Genomic DNA, 14,843 nt, shown 5'->3' on the forward strand with positions numbered 1-14,843 from the left:
TCCTGTCAATGGTTGTTCAGCAGTGAGTTGCAATTTTGGAGTTCTCGCAGGAGAAGATGAGCGTACATCCTTCTACTCCGCCATCTTTTCATGTAGACTGTTAAGAAAGTTCTAGGACTCACAACAGATTTCCCAACTTGGGGATCTGGCAAAGGGACTGAGAACCCCCAGGAAATTTGACTTTAGAGGCCAGTGGGATTTGATTACAGAACTTCCACAGGACTGGAAACAGACTCTTGGAGGGCACAGACAAAACCTTGTGTCGGGGTGGGGGGAGGGGTGCGGTCCTAAGATGGCGGAGAAATAGGATGGGGAAACCAACTTCTCCCCCCAAATAAAATAAATAAATTTATATTAAAAAAAAAAAAACAAAAAAAACACCTTGTATGTACCAGGACCCAGGAAAAAGGAGCAGTTTCTCCACAAGAGACTGAGCCAGACTTGCTGTGAGTGTCCAGGAGTCTCCGGCAGAGGTGTGGATCGACAGTGGCCTGCTGTATGGTCTGGAGCAATGAATACAACAGTGCAGGCATGAATCCTTTTGAAGGAGATCACCATTATCTTCATTACCCCTACAATAGTTTGGTCTCAGGTCAAACAACAGGGAGGGAACACAGCCCCACCCATCAACAGAAAATTGGATTAAAGATTTACTGAGCATAGCCCCCAGAGAAGGCAGTGGCACCCCACTCCAGTACTCTTGCCTGGAAAATCCCATGTATGGAGGAGCCTGGTAGGCTGCAGTCCATGGGGTCGCTAAGAGTCGGACACGACTGAGCGACTTCACTTTCACTTTTCACTTTCCTGCATTGGAGAAGGAAATGGCAACCCACTCCAGTGCTCTTGCCTGGAGAATCCCAGGCACCGGGGAGCCTGGTGGGCTGCTGTCTATGGGGTCGCACAGAGTTGGACATTACTGATGCAACTTAGCAGCAGCAGCAGCAGCAGAGCATAGCCCCTATAAAGAAAGCTGAGCACTGAAGAATTGATGCTTTTGAACTATGGTGTAGGAAAAGACTCTTAAAAGTCCCTTGGGCTGCAAGGAGATCAAACCAGTCAATTCTAAAGGAAATCAGTCCTGAATATTCATTGGAAGGACTGATACTGAAGCTGAGACTCCAATACTTTGGCCACCTGATGTGAAGAACTGACTCACTAGAAAAGACCCTGATGCTAGGAAAGATTGAAGGTGGGCAGAAAAATGGAAGACAAAGGATGAGATGGTTGGATGGCATCACCGACTCGATGGACATGAATTTGAGTAAGCTCTGGGAATTCATGATGGACAGGGGAGCCTGGCGTGCTACAATCCATGGGGTCGCAAAGAGTTGGACATGACTGAGCGACTGAACTACACTGAGCATAGCCCAACCCTTCAGAACAAGACCCAGATTCCCCCACAGTCAGTCTCCCATCAGTAAACTTCCACAAGCCTCTTATCCTTATCCATCAGAGGTCATAAGAATGAAAACCACAATCACAGAAAACTAACCAAATTGATCACATGGATCACAGCCTTGTCTAACTCAATGAAACTATGGGCCATGCCGTGTAGGGCCACCCAAGACAGAGGGGTCATGGTGGAGAGTTCTGACAAAATGAGGACCACTGGAGAAGGGAATGGCAAACCACTTCAGTATTCTTGCTTTGAGAACCACGTTATCGGTATGAAAAAGCAAAAAGATAGGACACTGAAAGATTAACTTCCCAGGTCAGTGCGTGCCCAGTATGCTACTGGAGAAGAGTGGAGAAAAACTCCAGAAAGAATGAAGAGATGGAGCCAAAGTGAAAACAACGTCCAGTTGTGGATGTGACTGATGATGGAAGCAAAGTCCAATGCTGTAAAGAACAATAATGCACAGGAATCTGGAGTGTTAGATCCATGAATCAACGTAAATTGGAAGTGGTCAAACAGGAGATGGCAAGAGTGAACATTGACATTTTAGGAATCAGTGAACCAAAATGGACCAGAATGGATGAATTTAATTCAGATGACCATTATATCTACTACTGTGGGTAAGAATCCCTTAGAAGAAATGGAATAGCCCTCAGAGTCAACAAAAAAGTCTGAAATGCAGTACTTGGGTGCAATCTCAAAAATGACAGAATGATCTCTGTTCATTTCCAAGGCAAACCATTCAATATGACAGTAATCTAAGTCTATGCCCCAACCACTAATGCTGAAGAAGCTGAAGTTGAATGGTTCTGTGAAGACCTAGAAGACCTTCTGTTGGCAGGAATCCCTTAGAAGAAATGGAGTAGCCATCATGGTCAACAAAAGAGTCTGAAATGCAGTACTTGGATGCACTCTCAAAAACTACAGAATGATCTCTGCTCGTTTCCAAGGGAAACCATTCAATATCGTGGTAATCCAAGTCTTTCCCCTGACCAGTAACTCTGAAGAAGCTGAATTTGAATGGTTCTATGAAGACCTACAAGACCTTTTAGAACTGAAACCTGAAAAAGATGTCCTTTTCATTATAGGGGACTGAAATGCAAAAGTAGGAAGTCAAAAAACACCTGGAGTAACAGGCAAATTTGGCCTTGGAATATGGAATGAAGCAGGGCAAAGGCTAATAGAGTTTTGCCAAGAGAACACACTGGTCATAGCAAACACCCTCTTCCAACAACACAAGAGAAGACTCTACACGTGGACATCACCAGCTGACCAACACCGAAATCAGATTGATTATATACTTTGCACCCAAAGATGGAGAAGCTCTATACAATCAGCAAAAGCAAGACTGGGAGCTGACTGGCTCAGATCATGAACTCCTTATTGCCGAATTCAGACTTAAATTGAAGAAAGTAGGGAAAACCACTAGACCATTCAGGTATGACCTAAATCAAATCCCTTATGATTATACAGTGGAAGTAAGAAATAGATTTAAGGAACTAGATCTGATAGACAGAGTGCCTGATGAACTATGGATGGAGTGTGTGACAGTGTACAGGAGACAGGGATCAAGACCATTCCCAAGAAAAAGAAATGCAAAAAGACAAAATGGCTGTCTGAGGAGGCCTTACAAATAGCTGTGAAAAGAAGAGAAGCAAAAAGCAAAGGAGAAAAGGAAAGATATAAGCATCTGAATGCAGAGTTCCAAAGAATAGCAAGGAGAGATAAGAAAGCCTTCCTCATCGATCAATGCAAAGAAATGGAGGAAAACAATAGAATGGGAAAGACTAGAGATCTCTTCAAGAAAATTAGAGATACCAAGGGAACATTTCATGCAAAGATGGACTCAATAAAGGACAGAAACGGTATGGACCTAACAGAAGCAGAAGATATTAAGAAGAGGTGGCAAGAATACACAGAAGAACTATACAAAAAAGATCTTCACAACCCAGATAATCACCATAGTGTGATCACTCATGTAGAGCCAGACATCCTGGAATGTGCAGTCAAGTGGGCCTTAGGAAACATCACTACGAACAAAGCTAGTGGAGGGGATGGAATTCCAGTTGAGCTATTTCAAATCCTAAAAGATGATGCTGTGAAAATGTTGCACTCAATATGCCAGCAAATTTGGAAAACTCAGCAGTGGCCACAGGACTGGAAAAGGTCAGTTTTCATTCCAATCCCAAAGAAAGGCTATGCTAAAGAATGCTCAAACAACCACACAATTGCACTCATCTCATGCACTGGTAAAGTAATGCTCAAAATTCTCCAAGCCAAGCTTCAGCAATACGTGAACCATGAACTTCCAGATGTTCAAGCTGGTTTTAGAAAAGGCATAGGAACCAGAGATCAAATTGCCAACATCTGCTGGAGCATCAAAAAAGGAAGAAAGTTCCAGAAAAACATCTATTTCTGCTTTATTGACTATGCCAAAGCCTTTGACTGTGTGGATCACAATAAACTGTAGAAAATTCTTCAAGAGATGGGAATACCAGACCACCTGACCTGCCTCTTGAGAAACCTGTATGCAGGTCAGGAAGCCACAGTTAGAACTGGACATGGAACAACAGACTGGTTCCAAATAGGAAAAGGAGTATGTCAAGGCTGTATATTGTCACCCTGCTTATTTAACTTAAATGCAGAGTACATCATGAGAAACGCTGGGCTGGAAGAAGCACAAGCTGGAATCAAGATTGCCAGGAGAAATATCAATAACCTCAAATTTGCAGATGACACCACCCTTATGGCAGAAAGTGAAGAAGAACTAAAGAGCCTCTTGACGAAAGTGAAAAAGGAGAGTGAAAAAATTGGCTTAAAACTCAACATTCAGAAAACGAAGATCATGGCATCCGGTCTCATCACTTCATGGCGAATAGATGGGGAAACAGTGGAAACAGTGGCTGACTTTATTTTTTGGGGCTCCAAAATCACTGCAGATGGTGATTGCAGCCGTGAAATTAAAAGACGCTTACTCCTTGGAAGGAAAGTTATGACCAACCTAGACACTAGACAGCATATTAAAAAGCAGAGACGTTATTTTGTCAACAAAGGTTCGTCTAGTCAAGGCTATGGTTTTTCCAATAGTCATGTATGGATGTGAGAGTTGGACTATAAAGAAAACTGAGCACCGAAGAATTGATGCTTTTGAAGTGTGGTGCTGGAGAAGACTCTTGAGAGTCTTTTGGACTGCACTGAGATCAAACCAGTCCATCCTAAAGGAGATCAGTCCTGGGTGTTCATTGAAAGGACTGATGTTGAAGCTGAAACTCCAATACTTTCGCCACCTGATGTGAAGAGCTGACTTATTTGAAAAGACCCTGATGCTGGGAAAGATTGAGGGCTGGAGGAGAAGGGGATGACAGAGGATGAGATGGTTGGATGGCACCACCGACTTAATGACATGAGTTTGGGTAGACTCTGGCAGTTGGTGATGGACAGGGAGGCCTGGCATGCTGCAATTCATGGGGTCACAAAGAGTTGGACAGGACTCAGCAACTGAACTGAACTGAACTGAACTATGGTGTCTCCTGCTGAAGATACCTGGGAGGTAAAAATCATATAAAGGGGAATTCCCTGGCAGTCTAATGGTTAGGACTCTATGTTCTCACTGCCAAGGGCCAGTGTTAAATATCTGGTAGGGAAAATAAGATCCCCAAATCCTTGTGGCATGGCCAAAAAAAAAAGTTGCAGCTGGAAAGAAAAAAAAAAAAAAGAAATCTTACTACTAGGGACTTAGAAAAATGATCGTTGCTTGTTCAGCAGGCTTGGTAAGCTGAATATACAGAGTTTGAATGAACTAAGGTGTTAAGAAAGATGGTTAAGCAATTATATAAAGTAATGCTGTTCAGTATAACTTTCGGAGATGATGGAAATATTTAATATTTGATACAATATCCACTAGCTACTAGCCACATGACGCATTGAGAACTTAAAATGTGGGTAGTACCACTGAGGAAGTGAATTTTTTTTCTTGGTTTTAATTCATTCAAATAGCCATGTGTGGTTTGTGTTTCTATAATGAGTAGCACAGATCTGCTGCTGCTGCTGCTGCTGCTGCTGCTAAGTCACTTCAGTCATGTCCGACCCTGTGCGACCCCATAGACAGCAGCCCACCAGGCTTCCCCATCCCTGGGATTCACCAGGCAAGAACACTGGAGTGGGTTGCCATTTCCTTCTCCAATGCATGAAAGTGAAAAGTGAAAGAGAAGTCGCTTAGTCGTGTCCGACTCTTAACGACCCCATGGACTGCAGCCTACCAGGCTCCTCTGACCATGGGATTTTCTAGGCAAAAGTACTGGAGTGGGGTGCCGTTGCCTAGAACTCTATAAAGTATGGTCCCTGGAGCAGGAGCCTAAGTATCAGGTAGGAACTTCTTAGCCATATAAATATATGGGCCCCACCCCAGACCTGCAAATATATGCGCCCCACCCCAGATCCTAAAAGATGATGCTGTGAAAGTGTGCACTCAATATGCCAGCAAATTTGGAAAACACAGCAGTAGCCACAGGACTGTAAAAGGTCAGTTTCATTCCAATCCCAAAGAATGTTCAAACTATTGCACAGTTGCACTCATCTCACACGCTAGGAAAGTAATGCTCAAAATTCTCCAAGCTAAGCTTCAGCAGTATGTGAACCAAGAACTTCTAGATGTTCAAGCTGGGTTTAGAAGAGGCAGATAAACCATAGATCAAATGGCCAACATCCATTGGATCATAGAGAAAGCAAGACAATTCCCGAAAAATATCTACTTCTGCTTCATTGACTACGATAAAGCCTTATCGACTGTGTGGATTGCAACAAACTGGAAATATCTTCAAGAGATGGGAATACCAGACCGCTGACCACCATAGCTGCCTCCTGAGAAATCTGTATGCAGGTCAAGAAGCAGCAGTTAGAACTGGACATGAAACAACAGACTGCTTCCAAATTGAGAAGGGAGTATGTCAAGGCTGTATATTGTCACCCTGCTTATTTAACTTATGTGCAGAATACATCATGCAAAATAACTAGGCTGGATGAAGCAGAAGCTGGCATCCAGTCCCATCACTTCATGGCAAATAGATGGAGAAACAATGGAAACAGTGAGAATTTAGTTTCTTGGGCTCCAAAATCACTGCAGATGGTGGCTGCAGCCTTGGAAGAAAAGCTATGACAAACCTGGATAGCATATGAAAAAGCAGAGACATTACTTTGCTGACAAAGATCTGTCTAGTCAAAGCTATGGTTTTTCCAGTAGTCCTGGTTGGGTGTGAGAGTTGGATCATAAGGAAAGCTGAGCGCTGAAGAATCGATGTTTTTGAATTGTGGTGTTGGAGAAGACTCTTGAGAGTCCTTTGGACTTCAAGGAGATCAAACCAGTCAATCCTAAAGGAACTCAGTCCTGAATATTCATTGTAAGGGCTGATGCTGAAGCCAAAGCTCCATTATTTGGCTACCTGATGTAAAGAACTGACTCATTGGAAAAGACCTTGATGCTGGGAAAGATTGAAGGCAGGAGGAGAAGGGGAAGACACAGGATGAGGTGGTTGGATGACATCATCAACTGGATGGACATGAGTTTGAACAAGCTCTGGGAATTAGTGATGGACAGGGAAGCCTGGCATGCTGCAGTCCATGGGGTCGCAAAGAGCCGGACATGAGTGAGGAACTGAACTGAACTGACCCCAGATCTAAATCAGAATTTTTGTGGGTGAAGAGAAGTCACTCAGTCATGTCCAACTCTTTGCGACCCCGTGGACTGTATCCTACCAGGCTCCTCTGTCCATGGGATTTTCCAGGCAATAGTACTGGAGTGGATTGCCATTTCCTTTTCCAGGGAATCTTCCCAACCCAGGGATTGAACCTGGGTCTCCCACATTGAAGATAGACGCTTTAGCGTCTGAGCCACCAGGGAAGTGGGTGGGGCCCAGTAATCTAGTTCAGTAGTTCCTCCAGGTGATTTTGATGCACACTAAAGTCTGGGAGCCACTGCACTATAAATTGAAGTTAAAAAATGTAATTTTTAATGTTATTTTTAAAAAACTAATTAATTTTAGTTGGAGGATAATTACAGTATTATGATGGTTTTTGCCTTACATCGACATGGATCAGCCATGGGTGCACATATGTCCCCCCATCCTGAACCCCCCTCCCACTAAATTAAATTCTGTTTTCTTTTAATTTCCTTGGTTTGTGGGAAACAACAGAACCAAGATAACAATCGAAAAGGGACATACTGGGTATTGGGAGAATTGACAGTGACCTTCCTAAAGAAAACATTTTTGAGGACTTGCTGATTATGGAGAGTAGATATGTGGAAAAAGAAAGTTAGGGATAGTTAGCATGGGGAAAATGCTACTAGGCCTTTTGGAAAAAAACAAAAAAGCCCATTGTGAAATGAACCTTAATGTTGCTCTTGAAATACAAGTTAGTCTTTATATTTGTAAAATGTTGGCATTAATACAGACAAGTCTCAATAGTTATTAACGTAATAAAGTTGAATTTAATGTTGATTAAAAAGAAAATTCTTTTGTTTTCAATTTTATTGTTTGAAATTTTTCTGAAGTGTTTAAACTGCTTTTGTGAAATTATAAGTACAATTACTGAACAAAATTGAATCTTTCTTTGCTGATTGATGATCTTTCACAGTCTTAGAAACCTTGTTCATTTTGAATTGTATAATATAAACATTATATGACAGTGAATTTAAAATAGACTCACCCCAGTAAACACTCTGGAATTTTGTTTGTTTACATGAAAGAATAACATGTGGCTGTTAGGTATTTATTTTATTGGTCTTTAATAAATATTAAATCTATTGGCTTGTTTTCTTGGATTATGACTCTTATAAAGTAATTTTTTATTGAGAGCCTACTGTTTAAGACTGTGCATTGCAGTAGATTTTAGGTTAGAAAAAGTATAGGGATTTTCTGTTACTGGTTTATCTCTTTGATGCTAAATGGAATGGGATACCTTATAAAGCAAGGAGATTGGTATAACCTTTGTAATTTTTGATTCATTTCTTTAAAAAAAAAAACCCTGTTGACACTTGTTAAGGGTCAGGCACTGTGATACAATGGTGAACAAAACACACTAGGTTTGTGCTCTCTTGGGGTTTATATTCCTGACATAGAGACACAAAAACCCAAAACCAAAAAACATGTTCATCAACTTACTAGATGAACTTAGTTCGAGTTCTTGATTGCAAATAACAGAAATAGATTCTAGTTACCTCAGGCAGAAAAAAGATTTTTCTGGAAGATATTGAGGAACTTGGAAAATTACCAGGAAGTTTGGAAAACAAGATGAGGCCCAGCCAAAGTGCTACTATAGGAACGTTGTGCTCTGGATGCCACCACTTGCTGGCTAAATGCTCAGTGCCACTATTACTGGCCCCCTGCCACAGAACATAACCCACCTTGCTGCTGGACTCTTGGTCAGGGACATTGCTGCCACCCACTATATTGTCCACTGTGATGCAGCATAAAAACCATCTTAACCAGTGTTGTGCTTTTGTATTTCTCAAGGTTCAAAATCCAGTCAAGAATATGAAGTTGACTATAAGAGAACGGAAAAGGGATTATCTGTCCCCTTTTGTCTTCTTATCAGGAGGCAAGGCTTCATTCTAATTTGAGATTTTACTAAAATAGGATGCTTAGTAGCCAAATTGCAAATGACTGTGATAGAGACAAAATAATTTAACTATTACAAATTGTCCAAGTGTAATGTAGGAAACAAAATGGGGACCTATATAGCGTCTTGACAGAAGGAAACCTTTAAATGGAGGTAATTAGGAAAGGCCTCCTCAAGCAGGAGATATTTAGTTGAGAACAGATTCATGAACTGTCCCAGTTTGCCTGAAACTGAGGGGGTTCTCAGGACATGGGACTTTCATTCTAAAAGTGAGAAAGTCCTGGATGAATTAGGGTAAGTTGATAAGGAACTATCAACTCCTTCCAATCCCTAAGAGAGGCAATGCCAAAGAATGTTCAAACTACTGCACTATTGTACTCATCTCACACACCAGCAAAGTAATGTTCAAAATTCTCCAAGCTAGGCTTCAACAGTACATGAACCAAGAACTTTAAGATGTTCAAGCTAGATTTAGAAAAAGGAAGAGGAACCAGAGATCCATGGCCAACATCCATTGGATCACAGAAAAAGCAAGAGAATTCCAGAAAAACATCTGCTTCATTGACTATGATAAAGCTTTTGACTGTGTGGATCACAATAAACTGTGGAAAATTCTGAGAATACCAAACCACCTTACCTGCCTCCTGAGAAATCTATATTCAGGTCAAGAAGCAATAGTTAGAACTGGACATGGAACAACAGACTGGTTCCAAATAGGAAAAGGAATACATCAAGACTGTATATTGTCATTCTGATTATTTAACTTATATGCAGAGTACATCATGTGAAATGCCAGACTGGATGAAGCACAAGCTGGAATCAAGATTGGGGGAGAAATATCAATAACCTCAGATATGCAGATGACACCACCCTAATGGCAGAAAGTAAAGAGGAACTAAAGAGCCTCTTGACGAAAGTGAAAGAGGAGAGTGAAAAAGCTGGCTTAAAACTCAACATTCAAAAAACGAAAATAATGGCCTCCAGTCCCATCACTTCATGGCAAATAGATGGGGAAACAGTGAGAGACTATTTTCTTGGGGTCCAAAATCACAGCAGATGGTGACTACAATCATGAAATTAAAAGACGCTTAGTCCTTGGAAGAAAAGCTATGACTAACCAAGACAGCATATTAAAAAACAGAGACATTACTTTGCCAATAAAGATCTGTCCTCAAAGCTACGGTTTTTCCAATAGTCATGTATGGGTGTGAGAGTTGGACCATAAAGAAAGCTGAGCGCTGAAGAATGGATGCTTTTGAACTGTGGTGTTGGAGAAGACTCTTGAGAGTCCCTTGGACAGCAAGGAGATCAAACCAGTCAATCCTAAAGGAAATCAGTCCTGAATATTCACTGGAAGGACTGATGCTGACACTGAAGCTCCAATACTTTGGCCACCTGATGTGAAGAACTGACTCATTGAAAAAGACCGTGAAGCTGGGAAGGATTGAAAGCAGGAGGACAAGGGGACGACAGAGGATGAGATGGTTGGATGGCATCACCAACTCGATGGACATAAGTTTGAGCAAGCTCTGGGAGTTAGTGATGGACAGGGAAGTCTGGTGTGCCGCAGTTCATGGAGTTGCAAGTTCAGACACGACTGAGTGACTGAACTGAACTGATAAGGAACTGTACATGACAGGAGTTGATAAGGAACCATACATAGCTAGATTGTTCCATGACAAAGGAATATTGTTAAGTGCCAAAGTCCCAAGGTGAAAAGATACTAGTGTGTTCAAGGAGCTGAGAAACCAATGTGAGTGAGGGAAAAAGTCGCCTGAGGTAGGAAAAGAGAGGTAGGTAGGAGAGAAATCGTGCAGAGCCTCTAGGCTATGGCAAGTTTTTCAATTTTATTCTAAATAAATGCAGTGGGAAGTTATTGAAGGGTTTTAAGCAGGGCACTAGTATAATCTGATTTATGAAGACCACACTTGTTGCGGGAAGAGGAATGGATAAGAGTTGGGGAGGGGAGAGGAAGGAGTTGGAAGTAGGTAAGAGTAGGAAGCAATTGCAACATTCCCAGGGAGAATTGTTGGTAGCCTGAACTAAGGTGGTGGCTGTGGGACAGAGAGAAGTGGATTAATTCAAAATACACTTTGGATATAGAATTAACAGGACCTGGTGGGTTGGATATAGGCTGTGAAGGAAGGATGGGTCAAGGATGACTCTAGATATGTGAAGTTTGAAGTGTCTGGTTTCAAAGAAAACAGAAGCAAGCAGTAGAAAACTACCTTTTCTTGCCAAATATAGCAACCCATCTTCTTTGGTATTCATATGATCTGTCATTCCTCTTGTTACATGAAACAAAATGTCCTTGCTCAGATCTAAACTCAGCCATTTCACCCATTTACACTGCACCCTTTGCATTTGTTCATTCAATAATCCTGGGGTTACAGTAGTGAACACAGAACAAGTCCCTGCTCTCGTGGAGCTTACATTCTAGTCAAGAGGTAATAGACAAATCCAAAATATATTTATAATTGGCTGATAGCAAAAATATTATGGTAAAAAAAAAAGTGGGGTAAGAAGAATGGAGAGTGCTTGGATTACAATGTGGTAGAATGAGAGTTTATATATATATTTGGCTGCACTGCATGGCATGTGGAACTTTCTTAACTAAGAGGCGAACCTGTGCCCCTTGCAGTGGAAGCATGGAGTCTTGACCGCTGCACCACCAGGGAAGTCTGGGAGTTGATCTTTTTGGTAGGTTGCATAGGTTAGAGAATATCTCTCTGAGAGTGAGCAGACTTCTGAAGCAGCAATGAAGCCAAGCAGCAGCTATCAGGAGGAATCAGTTCTTACAGGCAGAAGGAAAAGAAAGTGAGTGCCTCTGAGATGGCAGAATGCCTGGCATATTCATGGAAGAGCAAGAAAGCTGGAGCAGTGAGCACATGCAGAGGGGTAGATAAGGGCAGAAGGCAGGTACCTGGACAGATCATATAGGGCCTTATGGTCTATTGTATAGACTTTGCAAAACCTCTGAGTCAGATGGAAGCATCTCTTCTTGTTTGCTCCTACAGTACTTCTCTCTCTTCCTCTCTCCTATATTATCTATTTTCCTCTTTCTCTTAGATTAATAGTTGTCAATTTTTTTTTAATCAGGATTCCTTTACAATCATAATTATTGAGAACCCCTTGCCTGTACCTGATCTTACAGGAAAAGCATCCTGACTTTCTCTATTGAGTATGTTAGCTGTAAGTTTCTCGAGATATCCCTTACCAGGTGAGGAAGTTTCCTTCTTTTCCCTAGTTCACTGAGATATTTTAGCAGGAACAAGTACTAGATTTTGTCATGTGCTTCCTCTGTATCTACTGAGATGATCATATGAGTTCTTTTTCTAACCTACTAATACTGTGAATTACATTTATTGATTTTTGTTAAAACAACCTTGCATTCCTTTGATTAGTTAGTCATGATATATTATTCTTTTTATGTACTGTTGGATTTAATATACTAAAATTTTGTTGAGAATTTTAACATCCATGTTTGTGAGCAATATTGATCTTCATTGTTTTGTTTTCCTTATAATGTCTTTGGTATTGGTATCAGTGAAATGTCATCAATTGGAAAGAATTCTCTCTTTTTTAGTTTTCCGAAAGAGTTTGTATAGGATTGGTTTTCATTTTTTAAAATGTTAGGCAGAATTCACCTGTGAAGGTGTCTGGACCTGAGTTTTTCTTTGAGAAGTTTTTTTTTTTTTTTTTTTTTTAAGTTATTGTATTGTATTTTTTGGCCATGCCATATGGCTTGCAGGATCTTAGTTTCCCAACCAGGGATTGAACCTGCATCCCCTGCATTGGAAAGTGGATTCTTCACCACTCGACCACCAGGAAAGCCCCTCTCTATTGTTTTTCTATTCTCTACTTCATTGAATTTTGCTCTAATCCATTATTTCCTTCCTCCTGCTTGGATTTAGTTATTTCTAGGTCATTGACTTGAATTCTTTCTTCTTTTTTTTATAGGTACTTAGAGCTATAAATTTCATCTAATCACTGGTTTAGCTGAATTTTTACCCAAGTTTTTGTATGTTATATCTTCATTCTTGTTCATCTCAAAGTATTTTCTGATTTCTTTCATGATCATTGTTGACCCATTGGTTATTTAGGAGTGTGTTAATTTCTACATTTGTGAATTTCCCAGATTTTTTCTGTTATAAATTTCTAATTATTCTATTGTGTTCAAAGAACATACTTTATATCACGTCAATCCTTAAAATTTATTGAGGCTTTTTTTTTTTTAATATCCTAGTATATAGTCTATCCTGGAGACTGTTCCATGTGTATTTGAGTAGAATGTGTATTTGAGAATACTGTTGTTGGGTACAGTATTCTACAGTTGTCTATTAGATCTAGTTGGTTTATAGTATTACTTCAGTTTTCTTTTTTTAAATATTTATTTATTTTTGGTGGTGCTAGGTCTTCATTGTACTGTGTGGGCTTCTCCTTGTGGTGGCTTGTGTTGTAGAGCACAAGCTCTACGGTTCTTGGACTTCAGTAGTTGTGGTACATGGACTTAGCTGCTCTATGGCATGTGAAATCTTCTCCAAGATTTGCAGGTTTGTGAGATCAAGCCTGCATCCACTGCATTGGCAGGCAGATTCTTAACCACTGGACAACCAGGGAAGTCCAGTATTACTTCAGTTTTCTAAGCTTTCTAAAAATGAAAGTGAAGTCGCTCAGTCATGTCCGACTCTTTGTGACCCTGTGGACTGTAGCCCACAAGGCTCCTCCGTCCATGGGATTCTCGAGGCAAGAATACTGGAGTGGGTTGCCATTTCCTTCTCCAGCGGATCTTCCTGACCCAGTGATCAAACCCAGGTCTCCTGCATTGCAGGCATACACTTTAACCTCTGAGCCACCAGGGAAGCTGGAACCATCCAAAATTCTGCCATCACTGGTTTTGCCATTCTCACCAGAGCATTTGTTGTTCCTTCAGCCTAGAACACTTCCCCTGGGCAAACATGATTTTCTCCCTCATTTCAGTCTCAGATCTCCACATTTGTCAGAAAGCCTTTCCCGACAAGCTTCTAACCCCAGTATTTTTCCTATCTTTTATCTTTTATTTTTCACTTATGGTACTTATCAGTATATGAAAGTACAGAGCATGTTTATTTGTCTCTTCCACCCTCTTATTCACTGCTATGTCACCTGGTATGTACTTGAAAATTGTTTAACAGGTATGTAAATATGGAAGTCGGGAAGTAAGAACAGAGGTCTTGAGATAGAAATTTGGGGATCATCATCATAGAGGGAAAATCTAAATTCATGAGTAAGAGAAAATCACCTAGAAAAAAGACCAGGTCCTCGCTCTGAATCCAACATCTATTAGAGGTTTGGTAGGTGGGGAAACTTGACAAAGAGGACAGAAGGAGTCAGAGAGGTAGAAGAATCACAGTTTTTTCAGTAAACGGTTGTCTATACAAGGACTAAACTCAGTAACTAGGTAGTGCCACTGAAGCTAAAGAAGAAGGAAGTAGCCAAGTCAATGGAAGCCACTGTGTGATTCAGGATGATACAGGGCTAAAGAAGTGACCGTCTGATGTTACAAGAAGATTGTTGATAACCTTGATAAGAGCAGTAGAGTGGTACATACATAAGCCAAGTCTATGTGTGTTAAAGAGCATATAAGCTATGAGGAAATGGTGATGCCTCTTCAGTTTATGAAATAATTATCCAGTTTAAAAATCTGTAAGTAGAATTGAGCTTTTTTCTTTCTGGTCTTTTCAGTGCTTAAAAATTCCCAGATTTGGAAAGTGTTCATTAATTCCTTAAACAATGAAAGCCATTAATTGGTAGATCTAAGACAGCTGGTCCTAGGATCTACCCTCACCAGCTT

At 40.8% G+C, this 14,843-nt stretch overlaps 1 protein-coding gene across 7 annotated transcripts in view; it reads left to right on the top strand.

Moving 5' to 3' along the window:
- The window catches only part of CDC25C (cell division cycle 25C), a 36,177-nt gene that overhangs the window by 9,436 nt on the left and 11,898 nt on the right, over nt 1-14,843 (top strand). The gene's annotated exons all lie outside the window — the stretch shown is intronic.

This window comes from Bubalus bubalis, chromosome 9, assembly GCF_019923935.1.
Source record: "Bubalus bubalis isolate 160015118507 breed Murrah chromosome 9, NDDB_SH_1, whole genome shotgun sequence".
In the NCBI taxonomy this organism is placed as follows: domain Eukaryota; kingdom Metazoa; phylum Chordata; class Mammalia; order Artiodactyla; family Bovidae; genus Bubalus; species Bubalus bubalis.